General features: G+C 39.7%; 28 non-coding genes and 4 pseudogenes across 28 annotated transcripts; all 32 read left to right on the plus strand.

Moving 5' to 3' along the window:
* The first annotated feature begins 258 nt into the window (after window positions 1-258).
* LOC146014658 (5S ribosomal RNA) lies at window positions 259-377 on the plus strand. Its single transcript, XR_014447605.1, has one exon. It is a non-coding gene; the product is annotated as a 5S ribosomal RNA (ribosomal RNA).
* A 345-nt stretch (window positions 378-722) lies between these two features.
* On the plus strand, window positions 723-841 carry LOC146015049 (5S ribosomal RNA). Its single transcript, XR_014447982.1, has one exon. It is a non-coding gene; the product is annotated as a 5S ribosomal RNA (ribosomal RNA).
* Window positions 842-1,186: 345 nt separating this feature from the next.
* On the plus strand, window positions 1,187-1,305 carry LOC146013215 (5S ribosomal RNA). Its single transcript, XR_014446196.1, has one exon. It is a non-coding gene; the product is annotated as a 5S ribosomal RNA (ribosomal RNA).
* Window positions 1,306-1,657: 352 nt separating this feature from the next.
* Window positions 1,658-1,776, plus strand: LOC146014272 (5S ribosomal RNA). Its single transcript, XR_014447222.1, has one exon. It is a non-coding gene; the product is annotated as a 5S ribosomal RNA (ribosomal RNA).
* Window positions 1,777-2,121: 345 nt separating this feature from the next.
* On the plus strand, window positions 2,122-2,240 carry LOC146015799 (5S ribosomal RNA). Its single transcript, XR_014448709.1, has one exon. It is a non-coding gene; the product is annotated as a 5S ribosomal RNA (ribosomal RNA).
* A 345-nt stretch (window positions 2,241-2,585) lies between these two features.
* On the plus strand, window positions 2,586-2,704 carry LOC146016074 (5S ribosomal RNA). The gene has a single exon (XR_014448976.1). It is a non-coding gene; the product is annotated as a 5S ribosomal RNA (ribosomal RNA).
* A 345-nt stretch (window positions 2,705-3,049) lies between these two features.
* Window positions 3,050-3,168, plus strand: LOC146015259 (5S ribosomal RNA). The gene has a single exon (XR_014448186.1). It is a non-coding gene; the product is annotated as a 5S ribosomal RNA (ribosomal RNA).
* Window positions 3,169-3,513: 345 nt separating this feature from the next.
* On the plus strand, window positions 3,514-3,632 carry LOC146015260 (5S ribosomal RNA). Its single transcript, XR_014448187.1, has one exon. It is a non-coding gene; the product is annotated as a 5S ribosomal RNA (ribosomal RNA).
* Window positions 3,633-3,977: 345 nt separating this feature from the next.
* Window positions 3,978-4,096, plus strand: LOC146013944 (5S ribosomal RNA). Its single transcript, XR_014446906.1, has one exon. It is a non-coding gene; the product is annotated as a 5S ribosomal RNA (ribosomal RNA).
* A 346-nt stretch (window positions 4,097-4,442) lies between these two features.
* On the plus strand, window positions 4,443-4,561 carry LOC146014659 (5S ribosomal RNA). Its single transcript, XR_014447606.1, has one exon. It is a non-coding gene; the product is annotated as a 5S ribosomal RNA (ribosomal RNA).
* Window positions 4,562-4,906: 345 nt separating this feature from the next.
* Window positions 4,907-5,025, plus strand: LOC146015050 (5S ribosomal RNA). Its single transcript, XR_014447983.1, has one exon. It is a non-coding gene; the product is annotated as a 5S ribosomal RNA (ribosomal RNA).
* Window positions 5,026-5,370: 345 nt separating this feature from the next.
* LOC146013216 (5S ribosomal RNA) lies at window positions 5,371-5,489 on the plus strand. Its single transcript, XR_014446197.1, has one exon. It is a non-coding gene; the product is annotated as a 5S ribosomal RNA (ribosomal RNA).
* A 345-nt stretch (window positions 5,490-5,834) lies between these two features.
* On the plus strand, window positions 5,835-5,953 carry LOC146014141 (5S ribosomal RNA). The gene has a single exon (XR_014447095.1). It is a non-coding gene; the product is annotated as a 5S ribosomal RNA (ribosomal RNA).
* Window positions 5,954-6,299: 346 nt separating this feature from the next.
* Window positions 6,300-6,418, plus strand: LOC146016737 (5S ribosomal RNA). Its single transcript, XR_014449618.1, has one exon. It is a non-coding gene; the product is annotated as a 5S ribosomal RNA (ribosomal RNA).
* A 346-nt stretch (window positions 6,419-6,764) lies between these two features.
* On the plus strand, window positions 6,765-6,883 carry LOC146016660 (5S ribosomal RNA). The gene has a single exon (XR_014449543.1). It is a non-coding gene; the product is annotated as a 5S ribosomal RNA (ribosomal RNA).
* A 345-nt stretch (window positions 6,884-7,228) lies between these two features.
* LOC146013217 (5S ribosomal RNA) lies at window positions 7,229-7,347 on the plus strand. The gene has a single exon (XR_014446198.1). It is a non-coding gene; the product is annotated as a 5S ribosomal RNA (ribosomal RNA).
* Window positions 7,348-7,692: 345 nt separating this feature from the next.
* LOC146013218 (5S ribosomal RNA) lies at window positions 7,693-7,811 on the plus strand. The gene has a single exon (XR_014446199.1). It is a non-coding gene; the product is annotated as a 5S ribosomal RNA (ribosomal RNA).
* Window positions 7,812-8,157: 346 nt separating this feature from the next.
* Window positions 8,158-8,276, plus strand: LOC146010417 (5S ribosomal RNA; annotated as a pseudogene).
* A 345-nt stretch (window positions 8,277-8,621) lies between these two features.
* Window positions 8,622-8,740, plus strand: LOC146010293 (5S ribosomal RNA). The gene has a single exon (XR_014444808.1). It is a non-coding gene; the product is annotated as a 5S ribosomal RNA (ribosomal RNA).
* Window positions 8,741-9,085: 345 nt separating this feature from the next.
* On the plus strand, window positions 9,086-9,204 carry LOC146013219 (5S ribosomal RNA). The gene has a single exon (XR_014446200.1). It is a non-coding gene; the product is annotated as a 5S ribosomal RNA (ribosomal RNA).
* A 345-nt stretch (window positions 9,205-9,549) lies between these two features.
* LOC146016707 (5S ribosomal RNA) lies at window positions 9,550-9,668 on the plus strand. The gene has a single exon (XR_014449589.1). It is a non-coding gene; the product is annotated as a 5S ribosomal RNA (ribosomal RNA).
* Window positions 9,669-10,014: 346 nt separating this feature from the next.
* Window positions 10,015-10,133, plus strand: LOC146010419 (5S ribosomal RNA; annotated as a pseudogene).
* Window positions 10,134-10,478: 345 nt separating this feature from the next.
* LOC146010990 (5S ribosomal RNA) lies at window positions 10,479-10,597 on the plus strand (annotated as a pseudogene).
* A 345-nt stretch (window positions 10,598-10,942) lies between these two features.
* On the plus strand, window positions 10,943-11,061 carry LOC146016469 (5S ribosomal RNA). Its single transcript, XR_014449361.1, has one exon. It is a non-coding gene; the product is annotated as a 5S ribosomal RNA (ribosomal RNA).
* Window positions 11,062-11,406: 345 nt separating this feature from the next.
* On the plus strand, window positions 11,407-11,525 carry LOC146016609 (5S ribosomal RNA). Its single transcript, XR_014449494.1, has one exon. It is a non-coding gene; the product is annotated as a 5S ribosomal RNA (ribosomal RNA).
* Window positions 11,526-11,871: 346 nt separating this feature from the next.
* Window positions 11,872-11,990, plus strand: LOC146014986 (5S ribosomal RNA). Its single transcript, XR_014447923.1, has one exon. It is a non-coding gene; the product is annotated as a 5S ribosomal RNA (ribosomal RNA).
* Window positions 11,991-12,334: 344 nt separating this feature from the next.
* On the plus strand, window positions 12,335-12,453 carry LOC146014969 (5S ribosomal RNA). Its single transcript, XR_014447907.1, has one exon. It is a non-coding gene; the product is annotated as a 5S ribosomal RNA (ribosomal RNA).
* A 345-nt stretch (window positions 12,454-12,798) lies between these two features.
* On the plus strand, window positions 12,799-12,917 carry LOC146014690 (5S ribosomal RNA). The gene has a single exon (XR_014447636.1). It is a non-coding gene; the product is annotated as a 5S ribosomal RNA (ribosomal RNA).
* A 345-nt stretch (window positions 12,918-13,262) lies between these two features.
* Window positions 13,263-13,381, plus strand: LOC146015838 (5S ribosomal RNA). Its single transcript, XR_014448747.1, has one exon. It is a non-coding gene; the product is annotated as a 5S ribosomal RNA (ribosomal RNA).
* Window positions 13,382-13,726: 345 nt separating this feature from the next.
* LOC146011687 (5S ribosomal RNA) lies at window positions 13,727-13,835 on the plus strand (annotated as a pseudogene).
* Window positions 13,836-14,180: 345 nt separating this feature from the next.
* On the plus strand, window positions 14,181-14,299 carry LOC146013220 (5S ribosomal RNA). The gene has a single exon (XR_014446201.1). It is a non-coding gene; the product is annotated as a 5S ribosomal RNA (ribosomal RNA).
* A 346-nt stretch (window positions 14,300-14,645) lies between these two features.
* LOC146017355 (5S ribosomal RNA) lies at window positions 14,646-14,764 on the plus strand. The gene has a single exon (XR_014450230.1). It is a non-coding gene; the product is annotated as a 5S ribosomal RNA (ribosomal RNA).
* Window positions 14,765-14,919: the final 155 nt, after the last annotated feature.

A 14,919-nucleotide genomic window follows, 5' to 3' on the forward strand; every position in this document is an offset into this window, starting at 1 on the left:
GAGGTCAAACAGACACAATAGCCATCACCTAAAGACTTACCACACTGTTTAGGCCCAATTCCAACTGCTTTTGGCAGCTAAACAGTGTTGAGCCTGTTTAGTAGTTTAATTTAAGACCCCCTGCTAATATCATGTCCTGTAGGTCTTTTTACATTACCAACACATGATTTTTTTTAAGTAAGCCAATACAGTTAGGAAACTTTTTTATTAGCTTACCTGGTGATAAAAGTAGAAGAGGGCAAAAAGTGCCTGTATCTCACCTACAGCCATACCACATTGGATAGGCCCAATTTCGTCTGATCTTGGAAGCTAAGCAGTGTTGGGCCTGGTTAGTACTTGGGTGGGAGACCACCTGGGAACACCAGGTGCTGTAGGTTTTTTCACATTACTGGCAAATTGTTTTTATTCTCTAGCTATTTAAATTGGAAACTTTTTCTTTTTATTGCCAGCACAGACATTTGGAAGAGGTCAAACAGACACAATAGCCATCACCTAAAGACTTACCACACTGTTTAGGCTCAATTACAACTGCTTTCGGCAGCTAAACATTGTTGAGCCTCTTTTGTAGTTTAATTTAAGACCCCCTGCTAATATCATGTCCTGTAGGTCTTTTTACATTACCAACACATGATTTTTTTCAGTAAGCCAATACAGTTAGGAAACTTTTGTATTAGCTTACCTGGTGATAGAAGTAGAAGAGGGCAAAAAAGTGCTTTTAACTCACCTACAGCCATACCACATTGGATAGGCCCAATCTCGTGTGATCTTGGAAGCTAAGCAGTGTTGGGCCTGGTTAGTACTTGGGTGGGAGACCACATGGGAACACCAGGTGCTGTAGGTTTTTTCACATTACAGGCAAATTGTTTTTATTCTCTAGCTATTTAAATTGGAAACTTTTTCTTTTTATTGCCAGTACAGACATTTGGAAGAGGTCAAACAGACACAATAGCCATCACCTAAAGACTTACCACACTGTTTAGGCCCAATTCCAACTGCTTTTGGCAGCTAAACAGTGTTGAGCCTCTTTAGTAGTTTAATTTAAGACGCCCTGCTAATATCATGTCCTGTAGTTCTTTTTACATTACCAACACATGATTTTTTTCAGTAAGCCAATACAGTTAGGAAACTTTTGTATTAGCTTACCTGGTGATAGAAGTAGAAGAGGGCAAAAAAGTGAATTTAACTCACCTACAGCCATACCACATTGGATAGGCCCAATCTCGTCTGATCTTGGAAGCTAAGCAGTGTTGGGCCTGGTTAGTACTTGGGTGGGAGACCACATGGGAACACCAGGTGCTGTAGGTTTTTTCACATTACTGGCAAATTGTTTTTATTCTTTAGCTATTTAAATTGGAAACTTTTTCTTTTTCTTTTTATTGCCAGCACAGACATTTGGAAGAGGTCAAACAGACACAATAGCCATCACCTAAAGACTTAACACACTGTTTAGGCCCAATTCCAACTGCTTTTGGCAGCTAAACAGTGTTGAGCCTCTTTAGTAGTTTAATTTAAGACCCCCTGCTAATATCATGTCCTGTAGGTCTTTTTACATTACCAACACATGATTTTTTTTCAGTAAGCAAATACAGTTAGGAAACTTTTTTATTAGCTTACCTGGTGATAGAAGTAGAAGAGGGCAAAAAAGTGCCTGTATTTCACCTACAGCCATACCACATTGTATAGGCCCAATCTCGTCTGATCTTGGAAGCTAAGCAGTGTTGGGCCTGGTTAGTACTTGGCTGGGAGACCACCTGGGAACACCAGGTGCTGTAGGTTTTTTCACATTACTGGCAAATTGTTTTTATTCTCTAGCTATTTATATTGGAAACTTTTTCTTTTTATTGCCAGCACAGACATTTGTAAGAGGTCAAACAGACACACTAGCCATCACCTAAAGACTTACCACACTGTTTAGGCTCAATTCCAACTGCTTTTGGCAGCTTAACAGTGTTGAGCCTCTTTTGTAGTTTAATTTAAGACCCCCTGCTAATATCATGTCCTGTTGGTCTTTTTACATTACCAACACATGATTTTTTTCAGTAAGCCAATACAGTTAGGAAACTTTTGTATTAGCTTACCTGGTGATAGAAGTAGAAGAGGGCAAAAAAGTGCCTGTATCTCACCTACAGCCATACCACATTGGATAGGCCCAACCTCGTCTGATCTTGGAAGCTAAGCAGTGTTGGGCCTGGTTAGTACTTGGGTGGGAGACCACATGGGAACACCAGGTGCTGTAGGTTTTTTCACATTACTGGCAAATTGTTTTTATTCTCTAGCTATTTAAATTGGAAACTTTTTCTTTTTATTGCCAGTACAGACATTTGGAAGAGGTCAAACAGACACAATAGCCATCACCTAAAGACTTACCACACTGTTTAGGCCCAATTCCAACTGCTTTTGGCAGCTAAACAGTGTTGAGCCTCTTTAGTAGTATAATTTAAGACCCCCTGCTAATATCATGTCCTGTAGGTCTTTTTACATTACCAACACATGATTTTTTTCAGTAAGCCAATACAGTTAGGAAACTTTTTTATTAGCTTACCTGGTGATAGAAGTAGAAGAGGGCAAAAAAGTGCCTGTATCTCACCTACAGCCATACCAAATTGGATAGTCCCAATCTCGTCTGATCTTGGAAGCTAAGCAGTGTTGGGCCTGGTTAGTACTTGGGTGGGAGACCACATGGGAACACCAGGTGCTGTAGGTTTTTTCACATTACAGGCAAATTGTTTTTATTCTCTAGCTATTTAAATTGGAAACTTTTTCTTTTTATTGCCAGCACAGACATTTGGAAGAGGTCAAACAGACACAATAGCCATTACCTAAAGACTTACCACACTGTTTAGGCCCAATTCCAACTGCTTTTGGCAGCTAAACAGTGTTGAGCCTCTTTAGTAGTTTAATTTAAGACCCCCTGCTAATATCATGTCCTGTAGGTCTTTTTACATTACCAACACATGATTTTTTTCAGTAAGCCAATACAGTTAGGAAACTTTTTTATTAGCTTACCTGGTGATAGAAGTAGAAGAGGGCAAAAAAGTGCCTGTATCTCACCTACAGCCATACCACATTGTATAGGCCCAATCTCGTCTGATCTTGGAAGCTAAGCAGTGTTGGGCCTGGTTAGTACTTGTGTGGGAGACCACCTGGGAACACCAGGTGCTGTAGGTTTTTTCACATTTCTGGCAAATTGTTTTTATTCTCTAGCTATTTATATTGGAAACTATTTCTTTTTATTGCCAGCACAGACATTTGTAAGAGGTCAAACAGACACACTAGCCATTACCTAAAGACTTACCACACTGTTTAGGCCCAATTCCAACTGCTTTTGGCAGCTAAACAGTGTTGAGCCTCTTTAGTAGTTTAATTTAAGACCCCCTGCTAATATCATGTCCTGTAGGTCTTTTTACATTACCAACACATGATTTTTTTCAGTAAGCCAATACAGTTAGGAAACTTTTTTATTAGCTTACCTGGTGATAGAAGTAGAAGAGGGCAAAAAAGTGCCTGTATCTCACCTACAGCCATACCACATTGTATAGGCCCAATCTCGTCTGATCTTGGAAGCTAAGCAGTGTTGGGCCTGGTTAGTACTTGTGTGGGAGACCACCTGGGAACACCAGGTGCTGTAGGTTTTTTCACATTTCTGGCAAATTGTTTTTATTCTCTAGCTATTTATATTGGAAACTATTTCTTTTTATTGCCAGCACAGACATTTGTAAGAGGTCAAACAGACACACTAGCCATTACCTAAAGACTTACCACACTGTTTAGGCCCAATTCCAACTGCTTTTGGCAGCTAAACAGTGTTGAGCCTCTTTAGTAGTTTAATTTAAGACCCCCTGCTAATATCATGTCCTGTAGGTCTTTTTACATTACCAACACATGATTTTTTTCAGTAAGCCAATACAGTTAGGAAACTTTTGTATTAGCTTACCTGGTGATAGAAGTAGAAGAGGGCAAAAAAGTGCCTGTATCTCACCTACAGCCATACCACATTGGATACGCCCAATCTCGTCTGATCTTGGAAGCTAAGCAGTGTTGGGCCTTGTTAGTACTTGGGTGGGAGACCACATGGGAACACCAGGTGCTGTAGGTTTTTTCACATTACTGGCAAATTGTTTTTATTCTCTAGCTATTTAAATTGGAAACTTTTTCTTTTTATTGCCAGTACAGACATTTGGAAGAGGTCAAACAGACACAATAGCCATCACCTAAAGACTTACCACACTGTTTAGGCCCAATTCCAACTGCTTTTGGCAGCTAAACAGTGTTGAGCCTGTTTAGTAGTTTAATTTAAGACCCCCTGCTAATATCATGTCCTGTAGGTCTTTTTACATTACCAATACATGATTTTTTTTAAGTAAGCCAATACAGTTAGGAAACTTTTTTATTAGCTTACCTGGTGATAGAAGTAGAAGAGGGCAAAAAAGTGCCTGTATCTCACCTACAGCCATACCACATTGGATAGGCCCAATTTCGTCTGATCTTGGAAGCTAAGCAGTGTTGGGCCTGGTTAGTACTTGGGTGGGAGACCACCTGGGAACACCAGGTGCTGTAGGTTTTTTCACATTACTGGCAAATTGTTTTTATTCTCTAGCTATTTAAATTGGAAACTTTTTATTTTTATTGCCAGCACAGACATTTGGAAGAGGTCAAACAGACACAATAGCCATCACCTAAAGACTTACCACACTGTTTAGGCTAAATTCCAACTGCTTTTGGCAGCTAAACATTGTTGAGCCTCTTTTGTAGTTTAATTTAAGACCCCCTGCTAATATCATGTCCTGTAGGTCTTTTTACATTACCAACATATGATTTTTTTCAGTAAGCCAATACAGTTAGGAAACTTTTGTATTAGCTTACCTGGTGATAGAAGTAGAAGAGGGCAAAAAAGTGCTTTTAACTCACCTACAGCCATACCACATTGGATAGGCCCAATCTCGTGTGATCTTGGAAGCTAAGCAGTGTTGGGCCTGGTTAGTACTTGGGTGGGAGACCACATGGGAACACCAGGTGCTGTAGGTTTTTTCACATTACTGGCAAATTGTTTTTATTCTCTAGCTATTTATATTGGAAACTATTTCTTTTTATTGCCAGCACAGACATTTGTAAGAGGTCAAACAGACACACTAGCCATCACCTAAAGACTTACCACACTGTTTAGGCTCAATTCCAACTGCTTTTGGCAGCTTAACAGTGTTGAGCCTCTTTTGTAGTTTAATTTAAGACCCCCTGCTATTATCATGTCCTGTTGGTCTTTTTACATTACCAACACATGATTTTTTTCAGTAAGCCATTACAGTTACGAAACTTTTGTATTAGCTTACCTGGTGATAGAAGTAGAAGAGGGCAAAAAAGTGCTTGTATCTCACCTACAGCCATACCACATTGGATAGGCCCAATCTCGTCTGATCTTGGAAGCTAAGCAGTGTTGGGCCTGGTTAGTACTTGGGTGGGAGACCACATGGGAACACCAGGTGCTGTAGGTTTTTTCACATTACTGGCAAATTGTTTTTATTCTCTAGCTATTTATATTGGAAACTATTTCTTTTTATTGCCAGCACAGACATTTGTAAGAGGTCAAACAGACACACTAGCCATCACCTAAAGACTTACCACACTGTTTAGGCTCAATTCCAACTGCTTTTGGCAGCTTAACAGTGTTGAGCCTCTTTTGTAGTTTAATTTAAGACCCCCTGCTAATATCATGTCCTGTTGGTCTTTTTACATTACCAAGACATGATTTTTTTCAGTAAGCCAATACAGTTAGGAAACTTTTGTATTAGCTTACCTGGTGATAGAAGTAGAAGAGGGCAAAAAAGTGCCTGTATCTCACCTACAGTCATACCACATTGGATAGGCCCAATCTCGTCTGATCTTGGAAGCTAAGCAGTGTTGGGCCTGGTTAGTACTTGGGTGGGAGACCACATGGGAACACCAGGTGCTGTAGGTTTTTTCACATTACTGGCAAATTGTTTTTATTCTCTAGCTATTTAAATTGGAAACTTTTTCTTTTTATTGCCAGTACAGACATTTGGAAGAGGTCAAACAGACACAATAGCCATCACCTAAAGACTTACCACACTGTTTAGGCCCGATTCCAACTGCTTTTGGCAGCTAAACAGTGTTGAGCCTCTTTAGTAGTTTAATTTAAGACCCCCTGCTAATATCATGTCCTGTAGGTCTTTTTACATTACCAACACATGATTTTTTTTCAGTAAGCCAATACAGTTAGGAAACTTTTTTATTAGCTTACCTGGTGATAGAAGTAGAAGAGGGCAAAAAAGTGCCTGTATCTCACCTACAGCCATACCACATTGTATAGGCCCAATCTCGTCTGATCTTGGAAGCTAAGCAGTGTTGGGCCTGGTTAGTACTTGGCTGGGAGACCACCTGGGAACACCAGGTGCAGTAGGTTTTTTCACATTACTGGCAAATTGTTTTTATTCTCTAGCTATTTATATTGGAAACTATTTCTTTTTATTGCCAGCACAGACATTTGTAAGAGGTCAAACAGACACAATAGCCATCACCTAAAGACTTACCACACTGTTTAGGCCCAATTCCAACTGCTTTTGGCAGCTAAACAGTGTTGAGCCTGTTTAGTAGTTTAATTTAAGACCCCCTGCTAATATCATGTCCTGTAGGTCTTTTTACATTACCAACACATGATTTTTTTTAAGTAAGCCAATACAGTTAGGAAACTTTTTTATTAGCTTACCTGGTGATAGAAGTAGAAGATTGCAAAAAAGTGAATTTAACTCACCTACAGCCATACCACATTGGATAGGCTCAATTTCGTCTGATCTTGGAAGCTAAGCAGTGTTGGGCCAGGTTAGTACTCGGGTGGGAGACCACATGGGAACACCAGGTGCTGTAGGTTTTTTCACATTACTGGCAAATTGTTTTTATTCTCTAGCTATTTATATTGGAAACTTTTTCATTTTATTGCCAGCACAGACATTTGGAAGAGGTCAAACAGACACAATAGCCATCACCTAAAGACTTACCACAATGTTTAGGCTCAATTCCAACTGCTTTTGGCAGCTAAACAGTGTTGAGCCTCTTTTGTAGTTTAATTTAAGACCCCCTGCTAATATCATGTCCTGTAGGTCTTTTTACATTACCAACACATGATTTTTTTCAGTAAGCCAATACAGTTAGGAAACTTTTGTATTAGCTTACCTGGTAATAGAAGTAGAAGAGGGCAAAAAAGTGGATTTAACTCACCTACAGCCATACCACATTGGATAGGCCCAATCTCGTCTGATCTTGGAAGCTAAGCAGTGTTGGGCCTGGTTAGTACTTGGGTGGGAGACCACATGGGAACACCAGGTGCTGTAGGTTTTTTCACATTACTGGCAAATTGTTTTTATTCTCTAGCTATTTAAATTGGAAACTTTTTCTTTTTATTGCCAGCACAGACATTTGGAAGAGGTCAAACAGACACAATAGCCATCACCTAAAGACTTACCACACTGTTTAGGCCCAATTCCAACTGCTTTTGGCAGCTAAACAGTGTTGAGCCTCTTTAGTAGTTTAATTTAAGACCCCCTGCTAATATCATGTCCTGTAGGTCTTTTTACATTACCAACACATGATTTTTTTCAGTAAGCCAATACAGTTAGGAAACTTTTTTATTAGCTTACCTGGTGATAGAAGTAGAAGAGGGCAAAAAAGTGCCTGCATCTCACCTACAGCCATACCACATTGGATAGGCCCAATCTCGTCTGATCTTGGAAGCTAAGCAGTGTTGGGCCTGGTTAGTACTTGGGTGGGAGACCACATGGGAACACCAGGTGCTGTAGGTTTTTTCACATTACAGGCAAATTGTTTTTATTCTCTAGCTATTTAAATTGGAAACTTTTTTCTTTTTATTGCCAGTACAGACATTTGGAAGAGGTCAAACAGACACAATAGCCATCACCTAAAGACTTACCACACTGTTTAGGCCCAATTCCAACTGCTTTTGGCAGCTAAACAGTGTTGAGCCTCTTTAGTAGTTTAATTTAAGACCCCCTGCTAATATCATGTCCTGTAGGTCTTTTTACATTACCAACACATGATTTTTTTCAGTAAGCCAATACAGTTAGGAAACTTTTTTATTAGCTTACCTGGTGATAGAAGTAGAAGAGGGCAAAAAAGTGCCTGTATTTCACCTACAGCCATACCACATTGGATAGGCCCAATCTCGTCTGTTCTTGGAAGCTAAGCAGTGTTGGGCCTGGTTAGTAATTGGGTGGGAGACCACATGGGAACACCAGGTGCTGTAGGTTTTTTCACATTACAGGCAAATTGTTTTTATTCTCTAGCTATTTAAATTGGAAACTTTTTCTTTTTATTGCCAGTACAGACATTTGGAAGAGGTCAAACAGACACAATAGCCATCACCTAAAGACTTACCACACTGTTTAGGCCCAATTCCAACTGCTTTTGGCAGCTAAACAGTGTTGAGCCTCTTTAGTAGTTTAATTTAAGTTGCCCTGCTAATATCATGTCCTGTAGGTCTTTTTACATTACCAACACATGATTTTTTTCAGTAAGCCAATACAGTTAGGAAACGTTTGTATTAGCTTACCTGGTGATAGAAGTAGAAGAGGGCAAAAAAGTGGCTTTAACTCACCTACAGCCATACCACATTGGATAGGCTCAATCTCGTCTGATCTTGGAAGCTAAGCAGTGTTGGGCCTGGTTAGTACTTGGGTTGGAGACCACATGGGAACACCAGGTGCTGTAGGTTTTTTCACATTACTGGCAAATTGTTTTTATTCTCTAGCTATTTATATTGGAAACTTTTTCATTTTATTGCCAGCACAGACATTTGGAAGAGGTCAAACAGACACAATAGCCATCACCTAAAGACTTACCACACTGTTTAGGCTCAATTCCAAATGCTTTTGGCAGCTAAACAGTGTTGAGCCTCTTTTGTAGTTTAATTTAAGACACCCTGCTAATATCATGTCCTGTAGGTCTTTTTACATTACCAACACATGATTTTTTTCAGTAAGCCAATACAGTTAGGAAACTTTTGTATTAGCTTACCTGGTAATAGAAGTAGAAGAGGGCAAAAAAGTGGACTTAACTCACCTACAGCCATACCACATTGGATAGGCCCAATCTCGTCTGATCTTGGAAGCTAAGCAGTGTTGGGCCTGGTTAGTACTTGGGTGGGAGACCACATGGGAACACCAGGTGCTGTAGGTTTTTTCACATTACTGGCAAATTGTTTTTATTCTCTAGCTATTTAAATTGGAAACTTTTTCTTTTTATTGCCAGCACAGACATTTGGAAGAGGTCAAACAGACACAATAGCCATCACCTAAAGACTTACCACACTGTTTAGGCCCAATTCCAACTGCTTTTGGCAGCTAAACAGTGTTGAGCCTCTTTAGTAGTTTAATTTAAGACCCCCTGCTAATATCATGTCCTGTAGGTCTTTTTACATTACCAACACATGATTTTTTTCAGTAAGCCAATACAGTTAGGAAACTTTTTTATTAGCTTACCTGGTGATAGAAGTAGAAGAGGGCAAAAAAGTGCCTGTATCTCACCTACAGCCATACCACATTGGATAGGCCCAATCTCGTCTGATCTTGGAAGCTAAGCAGTGTTGGGCCTGGTTAGTACTTGGGTGGGAGACCACATGGGAACACCACGTGCTGTAGGTTTTTTCACATTACAGGCAAATTGTTTTTATTCTCTATCTATTTAAATTGGAAACTTTTTTCTTTTTATTGCCAGTACAGACATTTTGAAGAGGTCAAACAGACACAATAGCCATCACATAAAGACTTACCACACTGTTTAGGCCCAATTCCAACTGCTTTTGGCAGCTAAACAGTGTTGAGCCTCTTTAGTAGTTTAATTTAAGACCCCCTGCTAATATCATGTCCTGTAGGTCTTTTTACATTACCAACACATGATTTTTTTCAGTAAGCCAATACAGTTAGGAAACTTTTTTATTAGCTTACCTGGTGATAGAAGTAGAAGACGGCAAAAAAGTGCCTGTATTTCACCTACAGCCATACCACATTGGATAGGCCCAATCTCGTCTGTTCTTGGAAGCTAAGCAGTGTTGGGCCTGGTTAGTAATTGGGTGGGAGACCACATGGGAACACCAGGTGCTGTAGGTTTTTTCACATTACAGGCAAATTGTTTTTATTCTCTAGCTATTTAAATTGGAAACTTTTTCTTTTTATTGCCAGTACAGACATTTGGAAGAGGTCAAACAGACACAATAGCCATCACATAAAGACTTACCACACTGTTTAGGCCCAATTCCAACTGCTTTTGGCAGCTAAACAGTGTTGAGCCTCTTTAGTAGTTTAATTTAAGACCCCCTGCTAATATCATGTCCTGTAGGTCTTTTTACATTACCAACACATGATTTTTTTCAGTAAGCCAATACAGTTAGGAAACTTTTGTATTAGCTTACCTGGTAATAGAAGTAGAAGAGGGCAAAAAAGTGGCTTTAACTCACCTACAGCCATTCCACATTGGATAGGCCCAATCTCGTCTGTTCTTGGAAGCTAAGCAGTGTTGGGCCTGGTTAGTAATTGGGTGGGAGACCACATGGGAACACCAGGTGCTGTAGGTTTTTTCACATTACAGGCAAATTGTTTTTATTCTCTAGCTATTTATATTGGAAACTTTTTCTTTTTATTGCCAGCACAGACATTTGGAAGAGGTCAAACAGACACAATAGCCATCACCTATAGACTTACCACACTGTTTAGGCTTAATTCCAACTGCTTTTGGCAACTAAACAGTGTTGAGCCTCTTTTGTAGTTTAATTTAAGACCCCCTGCTAATATCATGTCCTGTAGGTCTTTTTACATTACCAACACATGATTTTTTTCAGTAAGCCAATACAGTTAGGAAACTTTTGTATTAGCTTACCTGGTGATAGAAGTAGAAGAGGGCAAAAAAGTGGCTTTAACTCACCTACAGCCATACCACATTGGATAGGCCCAATCTCGTCTGATCTTGGAAGCTAAGCAGTGTTGGGCCTGGTTAGTACTTGGGTGGGAGACCACATGGGAACACCAGATGCTGTAGGTTTTTTCACATTACAGGCAAATTGTTTTTATTCTCTAGCTATTTAAATTGGAAACTTTTTATTTTTATTGCCAGTACAGACATTTTGAAGAGGTCAAACAGACACAATAGCCATCACCTAAAGACTTACCACACTGTTTAGGCCCAATTCCAACTGCTTTTGGCAGCTAAACAGTGTTGGGCCTCTTTAGTAGTTTAATTTAAGACTCCCTGCTAATATCATGTCCTGTAGGTCTTTTTACATTACCAACACATGATTTTTTTCAGTAAGCCAATACAGTTAGGAAACTTTTTTATTAGCTTACCTGGTGATAGAAGTAGAAGAGGGCAAAAAAGTGCCTGTATCTCACCTACAGCCATAGCACATTGGATAGGCCCAATCTCGTCTGATCTTGGAAGCTAAGCAGTGTTGGGCCTGGTTAGTACTTGGGTGGGAGACCACATGGGAACACCAGGTGCTGTAGGTTTTTTCACATTACAGGCAAATTGTTTTTATTCTCTATCTATTTAAATTGGAAACTTTTTCTTTTTATTGCCAGTACAGACATTTGGAAGAGGTCAAACAGACACAATAGCCATCACCTAAAGACTTACCACACTGTTTAGGCCCAATTCCAACTGCTTTTGGCAGCTAAACAGTGTTGAGCCTGTTTAGTAGTTTAATTTAAGACCCCCTGCTAATATCATGTCCTGTAGGTCTTTTTACATTACCAACACATGATTTTTTTTAAGTAAGCCAATACAGTTAGAAAACTTTTTTATTAGCTTACCTGGTGATAGAAGTAGAAGAGGGCAAAAAAGTGCCTTTATCTCACCTACAGCCATACCACATTGGATAGGCCCAATCTCGTCTGATCTTGGAAGCTAAGCAGTGTTGGGCCTGGTTAGTACTTGGGTGGGAGACCACCTGGGAACACCAGGTGCTGTAGGTTTTTCACATTACTGGCAAATTGTTTTTATTCTCTAGCTATTTAAATTGGAAACTTTTTCTTTTTATTGCCAGCACAGACATTTTGAAGAGGTCAAACAGACACAATAGCCATCACCTAAAGACTTACCACACTGTTTAGGCTCAATTCCAACTGCTTTTGGCAGCTAAACAGTGTTGAGCCACTTTTGTAGTTTAATTTAAGACCCCCTGCTAATATCATGTCCTGTAGGTCTTTTTACATTACCAACACATGATTTTTTTCAGTAAGCCAATACAGTTAGGAAACTTTTGTATTAGCTTACCTGGTGATAGAAGTAGAAGAGGGCAAAAAAATGCCTGTATCTCACCTACAGCCATACCACATTGGATAGTCCCAATCTCGTCTGATCTTGGAAGCTAAGCAGTGTTGGGCCTGGTTAGTACTTGGGTGGGAGACCACCTGGGAACACCAGGTGCTGTAGATTTTTTCACATTACTGGCAAATTGTTTTTATTCTCTAGCTATTTATATTGGAAACTTTTTCTTTTTATTGCCAGCACAGACATTTGGAAGAGGTCAAACAGACACACTAGCCATCACCTAAAGACTTACCACACTGTTTAGGCTCAATTCCAACTGCTTTTGGCAGCTAAACAGTGTTGAGCCTCTTTAGTAGTTTAATTTAAGACCCCCTGCTAATATCATGTCCTGTAGGTCTTTTTACATTACCAACACATGATTTTTTTCAGTAAGCCAATACAGTTAGGAAACTTTTGTATTAGCTTACCTGGTAATAGAAGTAGAAGAGGGCAAAAAAGTGCCTGTATCTCACCTACAGCCATACCACATTGGATAGGCCCAATCTCGTCTGATCTTGGATGTTAAGCAGTGTTGGGCCTGGTTAGTACTTGGGTGGGAGACCACCTGAGAACACCAGGTGCTGTAGGTTTTTTCACATTACTGGCAAATTGTTTTTATTCTCTAGCTATTTAAATTGGAAACTTTTTCTTTTTATTGCCAATACAGACATTTGGAAGAGGTCAAACAGACATAATAGCCATCACCTAAAGACTTACCACACTGTTTAGGCCCAATTCCAACTGCTTTTGGCAGCAAAACAGTGTTGAGCCTCTTTTGTAGTTTAATTTAAGACCCCCTGCTAATATCATGTCCTGTAGGTCTTTTTACATTACCAACACATGATTTTTTTCAGTAAGCCAATACAGTTAGGAAACTTTTTTATTAGCTTACCTTGTGATAGAAGTAGAAGAGGGCAAAAAAGTGCCTGTATCTCACCTACAGCCATACCACATTGGATAGGCCCAATCTCGTCTGATCTTGGAAGCTAAGCAGTGTTGGGCCTAGTTAGTACTTGGGTGGGAGACCACATGGGAACACCAGGTGCTGTAGGTTTTTTCACATTACAGGCAAATTGTTTTTATTCTCTAGCTATTTAAATTGGAAACTTTTTCTTTTTATTGCCAGCACAGACATTTGGAAGAGGTCAAACAGACACAATAGCCATCACCTAAAGACTTACCACACTGTTTAGGCTCAATTCCAACTGCTTTTTTCAGCTAAACAGTGTTGAGCCTCTTTTGTAGTTTAATTTAAGACCCCCTGCTAATATCATGTCCTGTAGGTCTTTTTACATTACCAACACATGATTTTTTTCAGTAAGCCAATACAGTTAGGAAACTTTTGTATTAGTTTACCTGGTGATAGAAGTAGAAGAGGGCAAACAAGCGCTTTTAACTCACCTACAGCCATACCACATTGGATAGGCCTGAACTTGGAAGCTAAGCAGTGTTAGTCCTGGTTAGTACTTGGGTGGGAGACCACATGGGAACACCAGGTGCTGTAGGTTTTTTCACATTACTGGCAAATTGTTTTTATTCTCTAGCTATTTAAATTGGAAACTTTTTCTTTTTATTGCCAGTACAGACATTTGGAAGAGGTCAAACAGACACAATAGCCATCACCTAAAGACTTACCACACTGTTTAGGCCCAATTCCAACTGCTTTTGGCAGCTAAACAGTGTTGAGCCTCTTTAGTAGTTTAATTTAAGACCCCCTGCTAATATCATGTCCTGTAGGTCTTTTTACATTACAAACACATGATTTTTTTCAGTAAGCCAATACAGTTAGGAAACTTTTTTATTAGCTTACCTTGTGATAGAAGTAGAAGAGGGCAAAAAAGTGCCTGTATCTCACCTACAGCCATACCACATTGGATAGGCCCAATCTCGTCTGATCTTGGAAGCTAAGCAGTGTTGGGCCTGGTTAGTACTTGGGTGGGAGACCACATGGGAACACCAGGTGCTGTAGGTTTTTTCACATTACAGGCAAATTGTTTTTATTCTCTAGCTATTTAAATTGGAAACTTTTTCTTTTTATTGCCAGTACAGACATTTGGAAGAGGTCAAACAGACACAATAGCCATCACCTAAAGACTTACCACACTGTTTAGGCCCAATTCCAACTGCTTTTGGCAGCTAAACAGTGTTGAGCCTGTTTAGTAGTTTAATTTAAGACCCCCTGCTAATATCATGTCCTGTAGGTCTTTTTACATTACCAACACATGATTTTTTTTAAGTAAGCCAATACAGTTAGGAAACTTTTTTATTAGCTTACCTGGTGATAGAAGTAGAAGAGGGCAAAAAAGTGCCTGTATCTCACCTACAGCCATACCACATTGGATAGGCCCAATTTCTTCTGATCTTGGAAGCTAACCAGTGTTGGGCCTGGTTAGTACTTGGGTGGGAGACCACCTGGGAACACCAGGTGCTGTAGGTTTTTTCACATTACTGGCAAATTGTTTTTATTCTCTAGCTATTTAAATTGGAAACTTTTTCTTTTTATTGCCAGCACAGACATTTGGAAGAGGTCAAACAGACACAATAGCCATCACCTAAAGACTTACCACACTGTTTAGGCTCAATTCCAACTGC

Source organism: Crinia signifera, chromosome 6, assembly GCF_055691185.1.
Source record: "Crinia signifera chromosome 6, ASM5569118v1, whole genome shotgun sequence".
In the NCBI taxonomy this organism is placed as follows: domain Eukaryota; kingdom Metazoa; phylum Chordata; class Amphibia; order Anura; family Myobatrachidae; genus Crinia; species Crinia signifera.